Here is a 16,269-nt window from a genome sequence, read left to right on the forward strand (position 1 = left end):
AAGGACCATATCACCTCCACCCTTCCTGACACCCTAGACCCACTCCAATTTGCTTACCGCCCAAATAGGTCCACAGACAATGCAATCTCAACCACACTGCCCTAAGCCATCTGGACAAGAGGAATACCTATGTGAGAATGCTGTTCATCGACTACAGCTCGGCATTCAACACCATAGTACCCTCCAAGCTCGTCATCAAGCTCGAGACCCTGGGTCTCGACCCCGCCCTGTGCAACTGGGTACTGGACTTCCTGACGGGCCGCCCCCAGGTGGTGAGGGTAGGTAACAACATCTCCTCCCCTCTGATCCTCAACACTGGGGCCCCACAAGGGTGCGTTCTGAGCCCTCTCCTGTACTCCCTGTTCACCCACGACTGCGTGGCCACGCACGCCTCCAACTCAATCATCAAGTTTGCGGACGACACAACAGTGGTAGGCTTGATTACCAACAACGACGAGATGGCCTACAGGGAGGAGGTGAGGGCCCTCGGAGTGTGGTGTCAGGAAAATAACCTCACACTCAACGTCAACAAAACTAAGGAGATGATTGTGGACTTCAGGAAACAGCAGAGGGAACACCCCCCTATCCACATCGATGGAACAGTAGTGGAGAGGGTAGCAAGTTTTAAGTTCCTCGGCATACACATCACAGACAAACTGAATTGGTCCACTCACACAGACAGCATCGTGAAGAAGGCGCAGCAGCGCCTCTTCAACCTCAGGAGGCTGAAGAAATTTGGCTTGTCACCAAAAGCACTCACAAACTTCTACAGATGCACAATCGAGAGCATCCTGGGAGGCTGTATCACCGCCTGGTACGGCAACTGCTCCACCCTCAACCGTAAGGCTATCCAGAGGGTAGTGAGGTCTGCACAACGCATCACCGGGGGCAAACTACCTGCCCTCCAGGACACCTACACCACCCGATGTTACAGGAAGGCCATAAAGATCATCAAGGACATCAACCACCCGAGCCACTGCCTGTTCACCCCGCTATCATCCAGAAGGCGGGGTCAGTACAGGTGCATCAAAGCTGGGACCGAGAGACTGAAAAACAGCTTCTATCTCAAGGCCATCAGACTTTTAAACAGCCACCACTAACATTGAGTGGCCGCTGCCAACACACTGACACTGACTCAACACCAGCCACTTTAATAATGGGAATTGATGGGAATGATGTAAATATATCACTAGCCACTTTAAACAATGCTACCTTATATAATGTTACTTACCCTACATTATTCATCTCATATGCATACGTATATACTGTACTCTATATCATCGACTGCATCCTTATGTAATACATGTATCACTAGCCACTTTAACTATGCCACTTTGTTTACATACTCATCTTATATGTTTATACTGTACTCGATACCATCTACTGTATCTTGCCTATGCTGCTCTGTACCATCACTCATTCATATATCCTTATGTACATATTCTTTATCCCCTTACACTGTGTATAAGACAGTAGTTTAGGAATTGTTAGTTAGATTACTTGTTGGTTATTACTGCATTGTCGGAATTAGAAGCACAAGCATTTCGCTACACTCACATTAACATCTGCTAACCATGTGTATGTGACAAATACATTTGATTTGATTTTTAATTATGTAAAATTCTGGCAATTATAATTACGGTCTTTGTTAGGAAGAACACAGTTCGCAACGAGCCAGGCGGCCCAAACTGCTGCATATACCTGTCACGCCCTGGTCGTGGTATTTTGTATTTATCTTCATGTATTGGGTCAGGCCAGGGTGTGGAATGGGGTTTTTGTATTGTGGTGTGTTTTGTCTTGGGGTTTTGGTATGTATTGGGATTGTAGCTAGTGGGATGATCTAGCAAAGTCTATGGCTGTCTGGAGTGGTTCTCAATCAGAGGCAGGTGTTTATCATTGTCTCTGATTGGGAACCATATTTAGGCAGCCATATTCTTTGGTTGTGGGGTAGGTGATTGTCCTTAGTGTCCTTGTTCCTGTCTGTGTTAGTTTTCACTAGTATAGGCTGTTTTGGTTTTCATTACGTTCTTTGTTTTGTAGTATTTGTATTTTAGATTCATGTTACGTTTTTTGTTCATTAAACATGGATCGCAATCTACACGCTGCGTTTTGGTCCGACTCCCCTTCACCACACCTAGAAAACCGTTACAGAATCACCCACCCTAAACGGACCAAGCAGCGTGTCAACAGGCAGGAGCAGCCCAAAGAGGAGATGCGCAATAAGGATTTCTGCACATGGGAGGAAATCCTCGACGGGAGAGGACCCTGGGCTAAACCAGGGGAGTGTAGCCGCCCAAAGGTGCAGCAGGAGAGGAGGCAACAGGAGCAGCCCAAGAAAGAGGACGAACTGGACGGTAAAGGACCCTGGGCTCAGCCTGGAGAATATCACCGCCCCACTGGAGGCGGCGAGAGCGGAGAGGCGCTGGTATGAGGAGGCAGCACGGCGACGCGGATGGAAGCCTGAGAGTCAGCCCCAAAGATTTCTTGGGGGGGGGGGCTCAGGGAGAGTGTGGCGGAGTCAGGAGTCAGACCTGAGCCAACTCTCCCTGTTTATCGTGAGGAGCCAAGGAGGAGACCAGAACCAGAGCCGGTGTTGGAGGTGAGCGAAGCAGAGACTGTGAAGGAGTTAATGGGGAAATTGGAGGAGAGAGAAATGAGGGAGTTGCTGTGTTGGTGCTTTTTGCATGGAATTCGCCCGACGGAACGTGTCGGGGATTTGATGGCACCTGGGTCAGTGCTCTATACTCGTCCTGAGGTGCGTGTTAGTCGGCTGGTGAAGTTGGTGCCAGCCTCACGCATCAGGCCTCCTGTGCACATCCCTAGCCTTGCACGTCCTGTGCCAGCACTGCTCTCAAGATCTCCAGTACGACTTCACGGTCGAGCCCATCCTGTGCCACCTCCACACCCCAGTCCTCCGATAGCAGCTCCCCGCACCAGGCTTCCTGTGCGTGTCCTCGGTTCAGTTCCACCAGTGCCAGCACCACGCATCAGGCCTACAGTGCGCCTCGCCACTCCAGCGCTGTCGGAGTCTCCCGCCTGTCTAGCGCTATCAGAGCCTTCCCTCCTCTTCAGCGCTGCCGGAGTCTCCCGCCTGTTCAGCGCAGCTAGAGCCTTCTTCCTCTACAGCGCTGCTGGAGTCTCCTGTCTGTTCAGCGCAGCCAGAGCTGTCAGCCTGCATGGAGCATCCAGAGCTGTCAGTCTGCATGAAGCTGTCAGTCTGCAAGGAGCTGCCAGTCTGCAAGGAGTGGCCAGTCTGCAAGGTGCTGCCAGCCTGCATGGAGCAGCCAGAGCTGTCAGCCTGCATGGAGCAGTCAGAGCTGTCAGTCTGCATGGAGCAGCCAGAGCTGTCAGTCTGCAAGGAGCTGCCAGTCTGCAAGGAGCTGCCAGTCTGCAAGGAGCTGTCAGTCTGCAAGGAGCTGCCAGTCTGCAAGGAGCTGCCAGTCTGCAAGGAGCTGTCAGTCTGCAAGGAGCTGTCAGTCTGCAAGGAGGTGTCAGTCTGTAAGGAGCTGTCAGTCTGCAAGGAGCTGCCAGTCTGTAAGAAGCCGCCAGAGCTGTCAGCCCACATGGAGCAGCCAGAACCGCCAGTCAGCGTGGAGCAGCCAGATCTTTCAGTCTGCCCAGCGCCACCAGTGCCGCCAGTCTGCCCAGCGCCACCAGTGCCGCCAGTCTGCCCAGTGCCACCAGTGCCGCCAGTCTGCCCAGCGCCGCCAGTCTGCCCAGCGCCGCCCATGCCGCCAGTCTGCCCTGCGCCGCCAGCACCGCCAGTCTGCCCTGCGCCGCCAGTCTGCCCAGCGCCGCCAGTGCCCCCAGTCTGCCCAGCGCCGCCAGTCTGCCCAGCCCCACCAGCGCCTCCAGTCTGCCCAGCGCCGCCAGTGCCGCCAGTCTGCCCAGCGCCGCCAGTCTGCCCAGCACCGCCAGAACTGCCAGTCAGCCAGGATCCGCCAGTCAGCCTGGATCCGCCAGTCAGCCAGGATCCGCCAGAACTGCCAGTCAGCCAGGATCTGCCAGTCAGCCAGGATCTGCCAGTCAGCCAGGATCCGCCAGTCAGCCTGGATCCGCCAGTCAGCCAGGATCCGCCAGTCAGCCAGGATCTGCCAGAACTGCCAGTCGGCCAGGATCCGCCAGTCTGCCAGGATCTGCCAGTCTGCCAGGATCCGCCAGAACTGCCAGTCAGCCAGGATCCGCCAGTCAGCCAGGATCCGCCAGATCCGCTAGTCAGCCAGGATCCGCCAGTCAGCCAGGATCTGCCAGTCAGCCAGGATCTGCCAGAACCACCAGCCAGCCAGGATCTGGTAGATCCATCAACCTGCCTGAGCTTCCTCTCACTCCTGAGCTTCCTCTCACTCCTGAGCTTCCTCTCACTCCTGAGCTTCTTCTCACTCCTGAGCTTTCTCTCACTCCCAAGCTTTCTCTCACTCCCGAGCTTTCTCTCACTCCCAAGATTTCTCTCACTCCCGAGCTTTCCCTCAGTCCCGAGCTGCCCTTCAGTCCCGATCTGCTCCTCAGTCCATTGGGGTTCTGGGTGAGGACTACTAGGCCATGGTCGGCTGCGAGGGTGGACTATCCAGGGACACGAGGAGAGGGGACTAAGACATTGACTGAGTGGGGTCCACGTCCCGCACCGGAGCCGCCACCATGGACAGACGCCCACCCGGACCCTCCCTATTGTTTTGAGGTGCGTTCGGGAGTCCGCACCTTAGGGGTGGGTTCTGTCACGCCCTGGTCGTAGTATTTTGTATTTATCTTCATGTATTGGGTCAGGCCAGGGTGTGGCATAGGGTTTTTGTATTGTGGTGTGTTTTGTCATGTATTGGGATTGTAGCTAGTGGGATGATCTAGCAAAGTCTATGGCTGTCTGGAGTGGTTCTCAATCAGAGGCAGGTGTTTATCGTTGTCTCTGATTGGGAACCATATTTAGGCAGCCATATTCTTTGGTTGCGGGGTGGGTGATTGTCCTTAGTGTCCTTGTTCCTGTCTGTGTTAGTTTTCACTAGTATAGGCTGTTTCGGTTTTCCTTACGTTCTTTGTTTTGTAGTATTTGTATTTTAGATTCGTGTTACGTTTTTTGTTCATTAAACATGGATCGCAATCTACACGCTGCGTTTTGGTCCGACACCTAGAAAACCGTTACAATACCCTGACTCTGCTTGCACAGAATGCAAGAGCAGTGACACAATTCCGCTAGTTAATATTGCCTGCTAACAAGAATTTATTTTAACTAAATATGGAGGTTTAAAAACATATACTTGCGTATTGATTTTAAGAACGGCATTGATGTTTATGGTTAGGTACATTGGTTCAACGACAGTGCTTTTTTCGTGAAAGCGCTTGTTAAATCATCACCCGTTGTCATGCATAGGTGTAATAGGTGGCAGGGAAGTCAGGCGCAGGAGAGTCAAATGGAGTGTAAAATGGAGTCTTTTAATAAAGTCCACGGAGTGTGCTCCATAACACTAAACGTACATAAACAAACAAACATGGGTACGAGGACCCGACGCTCACCTATACAACAAACACACTACACTGACAATAAAACAATCTCTGACAAAGACATGAGGGGAAACAGAGGGTTAAATACACAACAGGTAATGAATGGGATAGAAAACAGGTGTGTGGGAAGACAAGACAAAACCAATGGAAAATGAAAAAAGGATAAATGATGGCTAGAAGACCGGTGACGTCGAACGCCGAGCACCGCCCGAACAAGGAGAGGCAACGACTTCGGCAGAAGTCGTGACACCCGTTTGGTGAAGTAGGCTGTGATTCGATGATAAATTAACAGGCACCGCATTGATTATTTGCAACGCAGGATAAGCTAGTTAAACTAGTAATATCATCAACCATGTGTAGTTAACTAGTGATTATGTTAAGATTGATTGATTGTTTTTTTTACAAGATAAGTTTAATGCTAGCTTGCCACTTACCTTGGCTCCTTGCTGCACTCGCGTAACAGGTGGTCAGCCTGCCACGCAGTCTCCTCGTGGAGTTCAATGTAATCAGCCATAATCGGCATCCAAAAATGCTGATTACCAATTGTTATGAAAACTTGAAATCGTCCCTAATTAATCGTCCATGCCGATTAATCGGTCGACCTCTCGTTGGAACATTGCTGTGGGGACTTGCTTCCATTCAGCCACGAGCATTAGTGAGGTCGGGTACTGATGTTGGGCAATTAGGCCTGGCTCGCAGTCGGCATTCCAATTCATCCCAAAGGTGTTCGATGGGGTTGAGGTCAGGGCTCTGTGCAGGCCAGTCAAGTTCTTCCACACCGATCTTGACAGACAATTTCTGTATGGACCTCGCTTTCTGCACAGGGGTATTGTCATGCTGAAACAGGAAAGAGCCTTCCCCAAACTGTTGCCACAAAGTTGGAAGCACAAAATTGTCTATAATGTAATTGTATGCTGTAGCGTTAAGATTTCCCTTCACTGGAACTAATGGGCCTAGCCCAAACCATGAAAAACATCCCCAGACCATTATTCCTCCTCCAGCAAACTTTACAGTTGGCACTATGCATTCGGGCAGGTAGCATTCTCCTGGTAACTGCTAAACCCAGATTTGTCCGTCGGACTGCCAGATGGTGAAGCATGATTCATCACTCCTGGGAACGCGCTTCCAGCTATAGCAGGGCAGAAATTTGACAAACTGACTTGTTTGAAAGGTGGCATCCTATGACGGTGCCACGTTGAAAGTCACTGAGCTCTTCAGTATGGGCCATTCTATTGCCAATGTTTTTCGATTTTATACACCTATCAGCAACGCGTGTGGCTGAAATAGCCAAATCCACTAATTTGGCCATGTAGTGCACATTGACCTGCGTGAATGGAATATGAATGATAGTAACCAGGTGTTATTAATACGATAATAACAGGTGTTATTAACTAAGTGCCCAACGCACGTGAGAGAGAAAGGGAGAGACATGGGTTGATGTCTGTAAGGGCTCGATTCAATCCGTATCGCTGAAGTTCAGCACTATAGCGCGATTGACATTTTATAAGTAATTTCTGATTGAACCGACATATGCAGCGTTTGGGCAAATCGTGATTGCAGCCTCCACTATAACGCAGGAACATTGCCTTTACATTTGTATTTTTGTATTGCGCTGTAGCACAGGTCTTCAGTGCTACGGATTTAATCGAGCCCTAAGTCTTAGGTCACAGGGTTGCTCAATCCCCAACATCCCTCTGACTTTTTCTCTCACACTTTCTCTCTCTCTCTCTCTCTCTCTCACACACACACACACACACACACACACACACACACACACACACACACACACACACACACACACACACACACACACACACACACACACACACACACACACACACACACACACACACACACACACACTGATCTCTACCTGCAGGCGATAGGTCACTGCATATTTCAGCCATACACACCAGACAGACACACTCACACAGCTCTGCACGGTAGGGGTAAGAGTTCGTCTGGGGTGAGCATCATTGAATGGCACATGAGTGTATTGACCCATTTCAGTCAGTATGGGGTTGGAGCAGGCAGGCTTCAGATACTGGGCTGAATCTGTTCTCCCCAGACACAGACAGACACAGGATCAGTAATGAGCAATAGCAGAAGCACAATGCTTTATCCCAATGTTTTACTGTTTTTATGTGGTGTCAAGGTGGTTGTGAATAACACAAGACAGCAAAAAGACATTGGACAAAGTTGAATTGTATTGTATAATCCTGTCATGAAATATATGACACACTCACCTTCCTTGATATTTTATGATGTGACATCACAGGGCCATTGTTAATTGTCTCAATGTATTACCATACCAATTAGTTGTGATATGTATTTGTTGTTGACAGAAGTAGTACATGCACTAAGAATTGCAATACAACAATTCTGAACCACCCCCCTCACACACCTCCAGGAAACATTACAGATTTTCTCCTACATTTTGAGGTTTCTCATTGAGACATAATTGTTTTCCAGTTCTATTTGACGGTCAATATTGAACTGGCAGATGGTTTCCCCCTGTCAGAACAATATGAACGCTGGCCCCAAATTCACTTCGATGCCAAGACTTTACCTTACCACAGGCATTTCCTATTCAGTTAAAACCCCTCCATGTCTTTCCCTATCACCCAGCCTGCCTGTAGACTAGAGAAACACTAGCAGGCAAGGCTCATACCCAGTCGTGTCGGTCTGTGGCTGGGCCATGTCCTTGGACTGACCCAGTAGCTGTACAGCATCCCAAACAGATGTGTGCTAACGTTATGGATTACACACACCGTGCCTGTTTATTCAAATGGCCACTGCAGTGAATTGGGCACACAGCCAGCATGCTAATCTCACTCAAATAAATAGATTGATGGTAGTTAATGAAGGTTGGGCTACCGGAGCCTTGGGTTTTTACAGTAGGGTACTTTATACAGTTACACCCTGTCCATGACAAGTGGTCAAACACACTGGGGGGAAGAGGGATATGCTCATAATGCACAGTATTGACATATACTGTCAGGTCCATCATTATTGGCAGCCTTGATAAATATGAGCAAAAAGACAAAATAAATAATACAAATACTGAGCTATATTGTATGCTCCAAAAAGGTGGGAAATTATGTTATTTTATACTAATACAATTGCCCAGAGACAAATATTTTGTTTAACAAGAAATGCAGAAAAATCTCAAAGAATTGGGGTCAAAATTATTGGCACCCCTCTTTTCAATATTCTAGCACTCTCCCCCTGCGAGGATAACGACACAGCCTTTTTCGAAAACGTTTTATGTGATTGGAAAACACTTTGGGAGAGAGCTTAGACCATTCTTCCATACAGAATCTTTCCAGATCCTTTTTATCTTCTGACTGCTCTCATGGACTCTTACATTCAAACCATTTTGTGGTTAATTAACAGTTTCTGGTTTCAGAGGAAACTATATTGAAAATCAGAAGACTATGCAGAAAAGTACCTCAAATCTATGGTAAAATATGATGGTGGATCTTTGATGTTATGGAGCTATTTTGCTTCAAATATTCCTGGGGCCCTTGTTAAGGTCAACAGCATCATGAACATTACCAAGTACCAGGACATTTCAGCAAAAAACCTGCTTGCCTCTGCCAGGAGGCTGATACTTGGCAGCAAGTGGATCTTCCAGCAAGACAATAACCCCAAGGATTAATAAAAATCCGTAGAAATAAATTATTAATTTACCACAAAATCTACATTTTTCAATGGCCATCTCAGTCTCCCGACTTGACCCATTGAAAACCTGTGGTTTGAATGTAAGAGCAGACTAAGGATATCAAGGATCTGGGAAGATTCTGTATGGAAGAATGGTCTAAGATCTCTCCCAAAGTGTTTTCCAATCTCATAAAATATTTTAGAAAAAGGCTGTGTTGTTAACCTTGCAAAGGGAGGGTGCTAGAGTATTTTTTTATTTTTTTATTTTACCTTTATTTAACCAGGCAAGTCAGTTACGAACATATTCTTATTTTCAATTTGTGGTCCTTCTTTGGCTCAGTTGGCGCGGCGTGGCGCTTGTAACGCCAGGGTAGTGGGTTCGATTCCCGGGACCACCCATACGTAGAATGTATGCACACATGACTGTAAGTCGCTTTGGATAAAAGCGTCAGCTAAATGGCATATATTATTATTATATTATATTATTATTATATTATTATTATATATTTCAATGACGGCCTGGGAACAGTGGGTTAACTGCCTGTTCAGGGGCAGAACGACAGATTTGTACCTTGTCAGCTCGGGGGTTTGAACTCGCAACCTTCCGGTTACTAGTCCAACGCGCTAACCACTAGGCTACGCTGCCACCCCTATTAAAAACAGGAGTGCCAACAATTTTAACCCCTATCTTTATGAGATATTTTTTTTAATTGCTTGTTAAACCAAATCTATTTCTCTGAGAAATTGTATTAGTATAAAATGTCAATTTCTTTGCATACAATATAGCTCAGTATTTGTATTTATTTTATGCAGTCTTTTTTGCTCATATTTATCAAGGGTGCCAATAATTATGGACCTGCATTTTACCACTATGGATTATGGTTGATCTTTGTTGATGTTTGTCTGGTATTGTCCTGCAGATAATGGAATTGTCCTTCAGATTAGTCCTGTACACAGGTATTGCCTTATCCTGACAACATAGATTTGATTGATGCTTTATCCTAATATAATAACAGCAGTTGTAAAGGCTCCCATTCACTTTAATATGCAAATCCACTTAAAAATGCACTCTACATTTCTGAAAAGGTTGTTGCTGTGACGAATTGGTCAATGTGTCAGCCACCTTACCTCACACCGAGTCAAATAAGGGTTAATGACTTTGACTAATTGATAATTTATTAATTATAATTTCCCACAGATTATCATGCATATCCTGACCACAGAGAATGTGTCGGAGTTCACCTGTGAGGAATGGCTGTCTAAGACCAAAGGGCACAAGAGGACCATGATATGTGAGATGGCTGCCGTGGTGGAAGAGGAGGAGATGGTGGAGAGCACCACCTACATTATCCAGGTTAAGACCAGCGACATCGGAGGTGGGTCAGACAAACAACACATTCTACAGTCCTCATTAAAGTCCATGTTCATGTGACTAACCAGGGCCTGTATTCATAAAGCGTCTTAGAGTAAAACATACTGATCTAGGATCGTTTTTTCCTTTTAGATTATAATAAATGGGCAGGGGGGGACCTGATCTTAGAAAAGCAATCCTACTCCGAGTCACTTTATGAATACAGGCCCAGGTATCAATCTCAAGACTACATTATTCCACTGAACTAAAGCCTAGTCATTATCGTAGTTCCCTGCACCACATTTACATCAATTTTCTGTAATCACAGTGTCCCTCACTCTCTATCTTTCACTGCAAATCAACACCATTTATTATACACTGGCCCAGATTCAGCTTAAGTCCTGTTCCTAACTAGCTGGGATGTTTGTTACAGGGGGGGGGGGGATCAGAGAATCACATCAGAGAATCACTAACCTCCATCTCAACATTATAAACACACACACACACACACACACACACACACACACACACACACACACACACACACACACACACACACACACACACACACACACACACACACACACACACACACACACACACAAGTTAAAGACTTGATGTACACACACACAAACATGCAAGCACATGAGTCACATGTGACTCAGAGGAAACAGGGATTTAATTTGATAAGGTAGTTGGTTAGTTGTTAATAGGGGACTATTTGAAAGGCAGTCTATGGAAGTAAATATTTTAGTGATTTTATACATTTTCAAGGATGTCTGACAGATGGTGAAGTGATGTCTTGAAAGGCAGAATGTTAGTGGCTAATGGGGAAGGTTTACAGAGACCTTTGGGGTGAAATTAGGTTTATACAATCTGGCGACGGGGAATGGTTATTGGTGAATATATTTTTATGAAGGCTGTAGTTTCAGCTGATGGTTAGTTGAGCATTTAAAAAGCAGGCATTTAGGTTTGTAAAAGTACAACAAAGGGGATTCAGTGTGCATGGCCTTAAGCTCAGAGGGTTAACACAGTCCCACGAGACCCGGGTTCGGAGCCCAGTCAGCCACAAAATCACTGCAGCTTTTCATAGAAGTTGGTGACTCTCCTCCCTCTCTCTCCACAGGCGCAGTCACTGAAGCCAACATGAGGATCATTGTGTTTAGGGAGAGCTGTGACACTGGGACCTTGGCTCTGAAATCCAACAAGTTTGATCACAAGCAGACCGACGTGATCCATTTCCCTGATGTGCTCCGCACCGGGGAGCTCTCCAAGGTCCGGGTGTGGCACGACAACTCAGGTCAGCCAATAAGTCATCAGGAATATGATGCCATGAACGGGAGGGGAGCCAATTGCAATCACAGTGACCAAGTCAAAATAAGAAACCTGCATACCTATTGGTTCTATCAAATAAAATGTTATTTGTCACATGCCTCGTAAACAACAACAAGTGTAGACGAACAGTGAAATGCTTACTTACGGGCCCTTCTCAACAAAGCAGAAAGAAAAAGAATAATAGAAAAATAATCACACAATGAATAACAATAATTTGGCTATATACAGTGGGGCAAAAAATTATTTAGTCAGCCACCAATTGTGCAAGTTCTCCCACTTAAAAAGATGAGACAGGCCTGTAATTTTCATCATAGGTACACTTCAACTATGACAGACAAAATGAGAAAAAAAATCCAGAAAATCACATTGTAGGATTTTTTATTAATTAATTAGCAAATTATGGTGGAAAATAAGTATTTGGTCAATAACAAAAGTTTATCTCAATACTTTGTTATATACCCTTTGTTGGCAATGACAGAGGTCAAACATTTTCAGTAAGTCGTCACAAGGTTTTCACACACTGTCGCTGGTATTTTGGCCCATTCCTCCATGCAGATCTCCTCTAGAGCAGTGATTTTTTTGTGGCTGTTGCTGGGCAACATGAACTTTCAACTCCCTCCAAAGATTTTCTATGGGGTTGAGATCTGGAGATTGGCTAGGCCACTCCAGGACCTTGAAATGCTTCTTACGAAGCCACTCCTTCGTTGCCCGGGCGGTGTGTTTGTGATCATTGTCAGGCTGAAAGACCCAGCCAAGTTTCATCTTCAATGCTCTTGCTGATGGAAGGAGGTTTTCACTCAAAATCTCACGATACATGGCCCCATTCATTCTTTCCTTTACACGGATCAGTCGTCCTGGTCCCTTTGCAGAAAAACAACCCCAAAGCATGATGTTTCCACCCCCATGCTTCACAGTAGGTATGGTGTTCTTTGGATGCAACTCAGCATTCTTTGTCCTCCAAACACAACGAGTTGAGTTTTTACCATAAAAGTTATATTTTGGTTTCATCTGACCATATGACATTCTCCCAATCTTCTTCTGGATCATCCAAATGCTCTCTAGCAAACTTCAGACGGGCCTGGACATGTACTGGCACTGGGGGACACGTCTGGCACTGAAGGATTTGATTCCCTGGCGGCTTAGTGTGTTACTGATGGTAGGCTTTGTTACTTTGGTCCCAGCTCTCTGTAGGTCATTAACTAGGTCCCCCCATGTGGTTCTGGGATTTTTTGCTCACCAAGCTGCTTACCTATTGCAGATTCAGTCTTCCCAGCCTTATGCAGGTCTACAATTTTGTTTCTGGTGTCCTTTGACAGCTCTTTGGTCTTGGCCATAGTGTAGTTTGGAGTGTGACTGTTTGAGGTTGTGGACAGGTGTCTTTTATACTGATAACAAGTTCAAACAGATGCCATTAATACAGGTAACGAGTGGAGGACAGAGAAGCCTAAAGCTAAAACTTAAACTTAAAGAAGAAGTTACAGGTCTGTGAGAGCCAGAAATCTTGCTTGTTTTGTAGGTGACCAAATACTTATTTTCCACCATAATTTGCAAATAAATTCATTAAAAATCCTACAATGTGATTTTCTTGATTTTTTTTCTCATTTTGTCTTTCATAGTTAGTGTACCTATGGTGAAAATTTACAGGCCTCTCTCATCTTTTTAAGTGGGAGAACCTGCACAATTGGTGGCTGACTAAATACTTTTTTGCCCCACTGTACACAGGGCACCAGTACCGAGTCAATGTTCAGGGGTACGAGGTAATTGAGGTAGATATGTACCTATACAGTAGGTAGGGATACTGTGACTAGGCAACAGGATAGATAAAACAGTAGCAGCAGCATATGTGATGAGTCAAAAGAGTTAGTACAAAAAGGGTCAATGCAGATAGTTAAATAGTTAACTAATAGTTACCCGGACTAACTATTTAGCAGTCTTATGGCTTCGGCGGTAGAAGCTGTTCAGGGTCCTGTTGGTTCCAGACTTGGTGCATCTGTACCACTTGCCGTACGGTAGCGGAGAGAACAGTCTATGACTTGGGTGGCTGGAGTCTTTGACAATGTTTAGGGACTTCCTGTAAAACTTCCTGGTATAGAGGTGCTGGATGGCAGGGAGCTGTACGCCCTTCCCTCCGTACCTAAATCTGCATTGTGTATTTATGCACCGACTGTGATGAACTAGGTTGTTTTTATGATATATTGTTTATCACGCCTGTCTATTTCATACCCTGTCAGTTGTTTCATACTCTACTGATATGTCATGATCAGGGCCTGCTCCAGGGTAGCACATAGAATACATTGATGTAAAAGATGAGGCCCTGGACAAGACGTTCCGTTTCCCATGAGACCGCTCTTTGGCAAAGAATGAGGACGACGGTCAGATCACGAGGGAGTTGGCCTGCGCCAACAACGGCATCCTAGACCTCAACGAGAAGACCTGTAAGATCAGTTGCACATAAGCCTGAGTTCTCTTTAGTAGGGCCAAGCATTTCTCCTGGTAAGGCTATGCAGTCAGGAAGAATTCCTGGCTCTTGTATTTACAGTGTTCCAATCAGATCATGATGAAATTACTATAGTGTACTGTAATCTACTTTGAATCCTATCCTATTGCAATCCTGTCCTCACATAACCCCAGTTTCACATTTTTGTCCTAGCCTTCTAAGCCCTTGATTAGTTGAATCAGGTCTGCAACAAAAATGTCCAACATTGGGGTTATGCAAGGGCTGGACACTGACTGTACTAATGACCTACGTTTGCCTAATGGACTGTTCAAGAGAATTCGGTCCCCCCAGGGCCAAGCTAACGCATTGTGTCTGTACTTTTGTTTGAAAGAATATGAAATTATTACCACCACGGTGGACACAGAGGACGCAGAGACCATCTAGATCTCACTGGAGGGGAAGAAGGGGCAATCAAAATAAATTGTGATGGAGAACTCAAAGAAAAAGAGGTTATTGTGGTACGCTGCTCTTGGGCTTGTGTTTATGTAAGGAATAAGCAGAAATGATTGTGTTGGAGGGTTTTCTCTTTTTTTTCTGTTATGCCAGCCAGGCTTAGAATGATCTCAGTTGGCAATAAGAGCTCTTTTACAGACAGAGTCAGGCCTCTCAACAGTATACTCTGCTCTTATGGAATTCAATCACTAGTAGTAATAAACTCGATAGACATCGCCAGGCATGAAAAGAGCTCATAAAATCGAATCCACACCTATTTGTTTCAGATCAAATCTTTGCAAAACGTATTTAATGAAGCTTGTAATATTCTTTACTGCTTTTCGCGCAATGGGTCTTATTTTCATTCAGAGGAAGTTCTCCAAACAGCTGTGACATTGCTGGCATCTGCCTGGGCTACACTGCCAAGTATGGGAAGGAGGTGAAAGGAGAGGCATTCTGGCATGTGGAGGTCGTCGTCATAGAGAAAGAGCTAAACAACAGGTGAATGACCCCTAGCCTGAACCCATGTACTATATATCAACCATCTGGTGCTTATTCGGTAGGGTACAAAACCCTGCTGCTAGAAATATATTGTGTGTAAACTCACAAGTTCTCCATCTTGTGGAAGAGAGAATCACTGCTTTCATATCCCTCCTGTTCCAGGATCCTATTAATCTGCAACGCCCTGATCCCGCTCTACCTGAAGAGGGACGAGTTTGTGACCAAGACCACCGAGAGCTTCGCAAGAAAGGCCCGGAGACTGGTAACCATCAAGTACGATATTATCACCAGCAACGAGAAGGGGGTGGGCACCGATGCCAACATCTTCATTAGCATCTATGGTTCCAACTGCTGCGGCAGAAGTCGCGTGGCCAGACGGACCGCTTCCTGCTGGACTCAGTCCCAGCTGGACTGTGTGGAGGTCACCAACACGGCCAATGACATCACCATTAAATCCTTTTGGTTTCAATATGAACCCTTTTCTTTTACAGGTTAATATGTTTAGGCCATGGACTGCCAGATTACATTTACATTTAAGTCATTTAGCAGACGCTCTTATCCAGAGCGACTTACAAATTGGTGCATTCACCTTATGACATCCAGTGGAACAGCCACTTTACAATAGTGCATCTAAATCTTTTAGGGGGCGGTGAGAAGGATTACTTATCCTAGGTATTCCTTAAAGAGGTGGGGTTTCAGGTGTCTCCGGAAGGTGGTGATTGACTCCGCTGTCCTGGCGTCGTGAGGGAGTTTCTTCCACCATTGGGGGGCCAGAGCAGCGAATAGTTTTGACTGGGCTGAGCGGGAACTGTACTTCCTCAGTGGTAGGGAGGCGAGCAGGCCAGAGGTGGATGAACGCAGTGCCCTTGTTTGGGTGTAGGGCCTGATCAGAGCCTGGAGGTACTGAGGTGCCGTTCCCCTCACAGCTCCGTAGGCAAGCACCATGGTCTTGTAGCGGATGCGAGCTTCAACTGGAAGCCAGTGGAGAGAGCGGAGGAGC

The 16,269-nt window shown here is 46.3% G+C and overlaps 1 pseudogene; it reads left to right on the forward strand.

Annotated features, from left to right (window-relative positions):
* The window catches only part of LOC118384881 (lipoxygenase homology domain-containing protein 1-like), a 31,762-nt pseudogene extending 19,761 nt beyond the window's left edge, over positions 1-12,001 (forward strand).
* The last annotated feature ends 4,268 nt before the right edge of the window (positions 12,002-16,269 follow it).

Source organism: Oncorhynchus keta, chromosome 6, assembly GCF_023373465.1.
Source record: "Oncorhynchus keta strain PuntledgeMale-10-30-2019 chromosome 6, Oket_V2, whole genome shotgun sequence".
Taxonomy (NCBI): Eukaryota; Metazoa; Chordata; class Actinopteri; order Salmoniformes; family Salmonidae; genus Oncorhynchus; species Oncorhynchus keta.